The sequence below is a fragment of the Durio zibethinus genome, chromosome 12, assembly GCF_047325235.1.
Source record: "Durio zibethinus cultivar Kanyao isolate XHJ-2024 chromosome 12, ASM4732523v1, whole genome shotgun sequence".
Lineage (NCBI taxonomy): Eukaryota > Viridiplantae > Streptophyta > Magnoliopsida > Malvales > Malvaceae > Durio > Durio zibethinus.
Genome location: NC_143173.1, coordinates 13,438,829 through 13,446,748, shown reverse-complemented (window position 1 = coordinate 13,446,748; position 7,920 = coordinate 13,438,829). Strand labels below are relative to the sequence as shown.

General features: G+C 32.5%; 1 pseudogene; it reads left to right on the top strand.

The window, feature by feature from the left end:
* The first annotated feature begins 3,500 nt into the window (after positions 1-3,500).
* LOC111297595 (putative disease resistance RPP8-like protein 2) lies at positions 3,501-6,319 on the top strand (annotated as a pseudogene).
* Positions 6,320-7,920: the final 1,601 nt, after the last annotated feature.

Genomic DNA, 7,920 nt, shown 5'->3' with positions numbered 1-7,920 from the left:
GAAGTGGGAGTAGCCCACACTAATTCCAATTGAGAAAATTGATGGAAACGGGGTATACAAGTGATTTTGGTTGTATTAAATTTAAAAGGCACTAGAACCCTAATTTTAGAGCATGCATTTGATTTAATAATAAATATATATGTATTTTTATTGAAAGAATTAAGTTTGATTTTTTTTTGGTTTTAAATTAAAAAGGAAAAAATTCCTTAATAAAAAAATTACAATAGATTTTTATGATGCAATTTCATTTGTTGATAATATGATATCACGTAAATATCATTTAATGAAATGAAAAATAAACATAATGAAAGAAAACATTTGTGTCTTTGTTTACCTGATTAATTTCTTAATTTATGTTGCTAATGTAACTATTGTAATTAAGAATTACGACACCGATATAATTACAATAATTGCACTTATGTTTTTTCCATTATTTGACAACTCTAGGGATAAGAAGGCTCAATTAGATTAATTTGAAGCTATGTTTTCTAATTCTAGAGTTGTGTCTCTCAATTCTAGCATTCATGTGAACAGGAGTGTTTGGGATTTGGTTCAATTTTTAGGCTCTTTTAACAATTTTTACACCTAAAAAAGAAATTTATTGCCTTGTTTGTCTTTTAGTTTTTTAAGAGTTTTTATCACCAATGACTTTTGGGTCTTCAATAATTGTGCTTTGCAATTGCTACAATTAAATTTGGAGGGTTGGATATTAAGTCATCGACAGCAGATGACTTCTTTTTTCCTGTATATGACAAAATCAAGGAAAAGAAAGTAGGGATAAGATTTTTTTTTCTTTCTCTTGTCCAACGTTAAATAGCCGCCACAAAGAAACATAGATAGGTATTCAGCTAATATAATTCATAGAAATTCAGAATATTTTGAAGACATACAGGCGGACCCGTTTGCAATCCAAGAAAAAGAAAGAGTAATTTGAACCCTGTTTTCGACCAAAAGGAGAAATGGCAGAGGCTATTGTGTCCTTAATTAGCTATTGAAAGGATCTCGGATTTACTCTTTCATGAGGCAATTTACTTGCAGGGTGGAGTCCGTGAGAAAGTGGAGAGCCTAAAGGCTGAACTACATAGGATGAATAGCTTCTTCAAGGATGCAGACTACAAGCAAGAGCGTCTATTAAAAAATTATCTTGGTCGGATATGATAGAATCAATAAAAAAAAAAAAAAAAGAAGAAGAAAGGAAGGATAAGATATCATTTGGTCTTCATTGTTAAATATTTAGGATTTGATAGTTCAAATAAAAACTTTGTGGACAGATTTACTCGTTGTTGAACTCTAAAGATGTTTTGTATCAGTTACTTCCAAATTTCGGCTGATTTTTTATTGATTGTTTTGACAAACAAAAGATGAGAAACTCACGTCATCTTCAATGTCGGTCAGATATTGTTATTTTCTTTTACACAAAAAATAAAAATATAATTAGTTTGATCTTCCATTTGTTGTCAGTAAATTACTTGGAAGTTGCTCTATTAGTATGCATGTTAACTATTCAACATTAAAATGCTGTTTCTTTTTTTTTTTTTTTAACTTTTATATAGTCTGCCTTGACCGTGTCCAATCCAAATAAAACAAGAAACAAATTCTCAATGGATGTGAAATATATATATTAGGTTGCCTTCTATCATTGACTTGGGCTGTGTAATTTAAAATATCAATATTAGATAGCCAGTCAACTACTATTCAACTTTAAAATATTTTTGTTAAAATATTAAATGTACTTGTTTTTATTTTAAGAATTATTTTTTTTTTTTTTGGGTTTCGATAACAAAACATTGAAATATCATTTTGACTGAGACAATTCCATGTTTTTGTTTTTCATTTCATTCAATTATTATGTTGTAGCTGTGTTGCAATCAAGCAATCCAAAAGACAGTTCATCTAATTTTTTTTATAGCATCTGTTTGTATAGAAAAGTGAATTGCTTAAATATTATATGAGATCAAAATTTTCGATTTCGCCCACATTTTTTCTCTAGTGTGTGCTTCATCCCATATGCAAACTACATTATGGAACCACTTACGGAGCTCGGTTGAGTCTTTTCTTCGGTTTTTCCCTAAGCTTTGGGCTTTCGTGTCTCAACAATTAATGCTTTGGCAAGACAAGTTTTGCTTCAAATTTTGACAAAAGTTGCAAAGACCACTCAAAGGGGAGGAGTTGGTTGGAGAAGTAATGCGTGGGATAGCTTATTCTACATCAAATATCTTTCTCTCTCTCTCTCTCTATATATATATATATATATAAGTTCATAATTAATTAAATATTCGAAAAAGAAATATTTTATTTTCACTATAATTTTTTGTTACATAAAATATTTCTACTTCATTTTTTTTTTTAAAAATAGTAATTTAAGAATAAAAATATTATAAATATTAAAATTTAAAATTTAAATCTATTGAAATATCACTATAAATATATAAATCAATTAAACTGAATTTTGAATATAATATTTTTATATAAATTTTTTTTATGTGGAATCGCTAATTATAAAAAATATATAGGAGTAACGTAGAAATGGTATATCAATTTTGCTTGCCATTATCAGTTCGTCGAAACTCCAATTGTAAGCATAAACAAACGATTGCACATTCTTAAAACAAAGTAACACAGTAAACAATATTCAATAATCAGTGACCATGTTTAATGCAAAATGCATGAGGGTAAATATTTCTTAAAAAAATTATAGTCTTTTAAATGATTATATATTTGTTAGTTGCAAAGCAAAACAAAAATATTCTATTCTGTCTTACTATTCTAAATTGTATGCTTATTGACAGAAAAAAAAAAAAAAAGGCTGCAATTTGATTATAATATTAAAGGACAGAACATATTCCACAATTATTGTGTTGCAACTGAAAAAAAAAAAATTTAATGACATTTGAAAAAGTTGGAAGAAATTGAGATTTAATTATGTAAGTGAATGACTAAATATTGAAAAAATATAAAGATTTATCCTTTAAGTTAATCTAAAATTAGTAATTATTTTTATTTATCAACTAAAATTTGATATTTATTAAGAGTATTTAAGAGTAAAATTTTAAATTTTCTCAGTTAATGTTAAGAAATATATTTTAAATATATAAAAAAAAAACTGAGATTCGATCTAAATAAAACTTGAGATATCATTAATCCAATTATTAAAAAAAAAGACTTAATTTCGCATATTATTGTTACTAATTTTATTGCCTTGTTTATTTTTTAGTTTTTTTAAAGAGTCTTTATCACCAATGACTTTTGGGTCTTCAATATTGTCATTTGCATCTACTCTTATTAACTTTAAGCGTTGGATATTAATTCATCAACAGCAGATGACTACTTTTTTTTCTGTATATGACAACCAAGGAAAAGAAAGTAGGAATAAGATTTTTTTTTTCTATCTTGTCCAACGTTAAATGGCCACCACAAGAAACATAGTTAGGTACTCAGATAATATGATTCATAGAAATTCAGAATATTTTGCATACATACAGACGGATCCATTGGCAATCCTAGAAAAATAAAGAGTAATTTGGACCCTGTTCTCAACCAGCGGAGAAATGGAGGCGGCTATAGTGTCCTTAGCCATTGAAAGGATCTCGGATTTACTCATTCATGAAGCAGTTTTCCTGGGTGGAGTTCGTGAGGAAGTGCAGCGCCTAAAGGCTGAACTAAAACGGATTCAGTGCTTCTTGGAAGACGCTGACCAGAAGCAAGAACAAGACAAGCGTCTCCGCAATCGAGTGGCGGAAATTAGAGATCTTGCTTACGATGCTGAAGATGTTATTGACACCTTTATTCTTAAAGTTGCACATCAAGGAGGCTTTCAAGGAATCATCAAGAGATTCACCTCTATTTTCACCAAGCCTTCTCATCTGCACAAAATCGGGGTGCAAGTCAAAGCAATCCAGACTAAGCTTGAAGATATTTCCAAGAGTCTTCCAGCTTATGAGATATCTGGTGAAGGAGAGGTGTTTAGCTCTATTTCCAGTATACAGCAGCAGCGGTTAAGAAAAACTTACTCGCATGTTGAGGAAGTATATGTTGTTAGCTTGGAGGGCATAACGAGGGATGTTTTGGCTTAGTTAATGACAGAAGAAGAAGAAGAAGAAGATAGACCTCACGTCGTTGTTTCCATAGTCGGAATGGAGGCCATAGGTAAAACCATTCTTGCAAAAAATGTAGACAATCACAATGATGTGAGACGATATTTTGATCGTTTTGCTTGGGCTTTTATTTCTCAAAAATGTATGCCAAGAGAAGTTTTGCATGATGTCCTTATAAAAGTTCATTCTCCTTTTAAAGAAGAAAGAGAGCTAATTGATAAAATGATCGAGCATGAGTTGATGAAAAAACTTTTTGAAGTCTTGAAAGAAAAAAAATATTTGGTAGTCCTCGATGATATCTGGAGCAGCGAAGATTGGAATTATCTTAATCGTGCTTTTCCACCAAAAAGGGGGAGCAAAATTTTATTCACAACACGAATCATGGAAGTGGCATCACTTGCAGACTACACAATAGAGTTTCCATTTCTTACAGATGATGAAAGTTGGACCTTTTCAAGAGGAAAGCATTCCCTGAAAATACAACTGAGTCCGAGCTCGTCCAAGAGAATCTGAGATGCTAGGAAGACGGATGGTGAAAAAATGTGGAGGGCTACCTCTGGCAATTGTTGCGTTGGGAGGCTTGCTAGCAACTAAAAAGTCACCGGCTCAGCGGGAGATGGTTAAAGAAACATGCATGCACACTTAAACAAGGTCAAACAACAAAAACATGAGTATGGTGCAGTGGATAGAATTTTGGTTTTAAGCTACAATGATTTGCCGTATAATTTAAAACCGTGATTCTTATATCTTGGTCATTATCCAGAAGGTTGGAAGATCTCAAAGAAGGAGCTCATTCGATTATGGATTGCTGAAGGTTTCATTTCACCATCACCAGAAAGCGAAGGAATGTTGATGGAAGATGTTGCTGAACAATTCCTGGAAGAGCTAATAAATAGATGTTTGGTTCAAGTTGACAAGAGGGACCGTACAGGAGTAGGTGTGAAAACATGTCACATACATGATCTCTTGAGGGACTTGTGCATGGAGAAAGCTCGAGAGGAGAATTTCTTGAAAATTATTCAGCCAAATGATGTGACCTTGTCGGCATCTATGCCACGAAGAATTGCTATTCATCCTACCAAAAGGAATGTTTGTTTGAAGGGAGAACATCCAAAATTACGTTCTTTATTACTCTTTCAAAATGAGGAATTGATAAAATTGCACATTTCAAATTGCAAAAACTTCAAAAATTTAAGAGTCTTGAAAGTTGTGAGGAGGAGGAAAGCCACGTGGCGTGTGTCAAGTGGAATTAGTAATCTACATCATTTGAGATATTTGGGGTTAGAATGTCTTGTATAAATCATCTTGCCACGATCTATTGGAAAGTTGAAAAGTTTACATACTTTGCACATCCGCAGTTTCCGATTAACATTACCTCGTAATATTCTATTCGAGTTGGAAAGTTTAAGGCTTTTTCTATTTCTTAATCATCCGAAAGAATTTTCTTTAAGATGTGATTGGATGATGCAGCTAAGGTTTACTTCGAAAAATATTCAAACTTTAAAGTACATTTGGGTCGAGAATTTAATTGAAAATAATGCAGTGTTGGGCTTGGCTAATATTCAGAGTTTAGGAATATTGTTTAGGGGATCAAAAGATGTTGAGCCTATTCTAAAAGCACTGGTTGAATCACATCGCCTTCGGTCATTGGACATGAGGTTAAGTTGGGATTCAAGCCAATCATTCCCAGACTTGGAACCCCTTTCTCATTGTCATCACCTCTCCAAACTATTGTTAAGAGGGAGGATAGAAGAGGATCCCCAATCGAGGCATCATGTCTTGAAATTTGTTCCAGCAAACATTGCCGAGTTATATTTGGTGGGATCTAAGTTGAAGCAGGATCCAATGGTTGTATTGGAAAAGCTGCCTCATTTGAGGACTCTCTGCTTATGGGGAATTCATAGAGGGGGATTAAAATGATTTGCTCTGCTAATTGGTTTCTTCAACTTGATTCTCTTGAAGTTGTAAATTTATCTTAATTAGAAGAGTGGGAGATAAAAGAAGCCGCAATGCCACATTGCCGGCATTTATCTTTGGTTCGTTTAGATAATTTGAGGATGATTCCAGAAGGGTTGAGGCATATTACTGCTCTCCAATAAATGAAATTAGAAATGATGAAGAGGTCATTGGTAGAAAGGATTCAAGAAATAGACGGGACAGAAGGAGAGGATTTCTCTAAAGTCAGCCACATACCCTCCATGCAAATATGTTGCACAAATGATTGAAAACTCTAATACTGCGGGTGAGTTATTTGTTTTTTTATAAAATAATAATTTCTTTTGTTTTTTATTTGGGACTATAAATATTAATATATATCATTTCCTTTCCATAAGAAATGATGATATACGCCATTTTCATCTTGGTGTAGGTAGAATAAGATAGGCACTGATACGAGGCGGAGTTGGATGCTTTATTTCATCATGAAAGGCTATTGCGCCAATAAGAGCAAGAAGAGGCTGGGATCACTTCAGTTTGCTTTTTGATTGTTTCAAAGAATGATTTGTTTCTTTTTTCCTTGATAGTTGATTCTGATGATCAAGTGCCTTTAGGAAACGAATTGCTATGAGCTTTGATAAACTGGCTGTTTATTGATTTTAAATGTGGAGTGTGAAGATTATCCATGTGTTGATGGCAAGCTACTGATAGTTTTATTTTCTGAATTTTATTTATTTTTAAAGATTTTTTTCTTGTTTATTACTGAATTTGTTTGACTGTTTATCTTCACTAATAAACATCACTGCTTGTAGGCTGGTAAGATAGTTCAAAAGGAGAGTAAAAGTAATTCTTGATTAATTGAAAATTTTCATATTCGATAACAGAAAGATCAGTAGCAGAAATGCTTCTGAACTTTCCTGGAAAAGAAAATTGTTGAGAAACTGGCAATAACAGCAAAATCCAAGCTGTATTTAGGTTGTGTACGTATTTTGTTCATAATTCTTCAAGCAAAATAATGGATGTCAGAAGAACTTCTGAGTGTTTTGTTTGACTCCTAAATCCACTATAGATCAAGATGCCTTCAGAAACAAAAGACTTGGAGCATGCTTGCAATGAGATTTGTTAGAGCTTATTCAGACATCCATATCCAAAAAAAAGTAAGCATCAAATTCAAAGCTGAAGTTAAGAAAACATGGAAAGGAATATCACATTTACTGATGCAATTTTGATTTGTTATTACCATCTGCCCAAAGAGATTGAATGCTGCTTTACTACAATTTGTGCATCAATAAGTAATCAATAGAAACGAAAAGAAGAAAAGAAAGGAAGGCCCAGATGCCTTCCTGAGGAGTTTTTTTTTTTTTTTTTTAACTTGAAGCTGTCAAAATTTGGCTTTTGATCATTGAAACTAAAAATTCAACACTCTGACAAAAGACCACGCTACCAAGTACCAACAGACCTCGCAATTGTTGGCCTTTCTGATCAGTCTTTGAAATCAGGAAAGCCAGCTTTGCAAACCAATCGTGAGTACAGAGACCAAAGTAGCTAGCATAAAGACTAAAGTAGTTGCGACCCAGATAAGCCCATACCAAACATATGGCAAAAATCAGGAGCTAAATTAACAAATAATCATGAAAATAACCGCACATTGATTCACCACTATCTAATTGTAGCTCTTACATCATCAAGATTTCCACATAATTAGATGTATATTTTATTACATCATAGCAACAAGTAATTCAATTTTCTCATGGAGACAAAACAAGGACCATGTACCCTGTTACTTTTAGAAAGTCATCAGATGAGGATTTACTGCTTTTATCCCAGCATTATACATTAAACAATACCTTGATTGACTTACAAGAAAATATCCTCTGATTTAAGGCAAAAT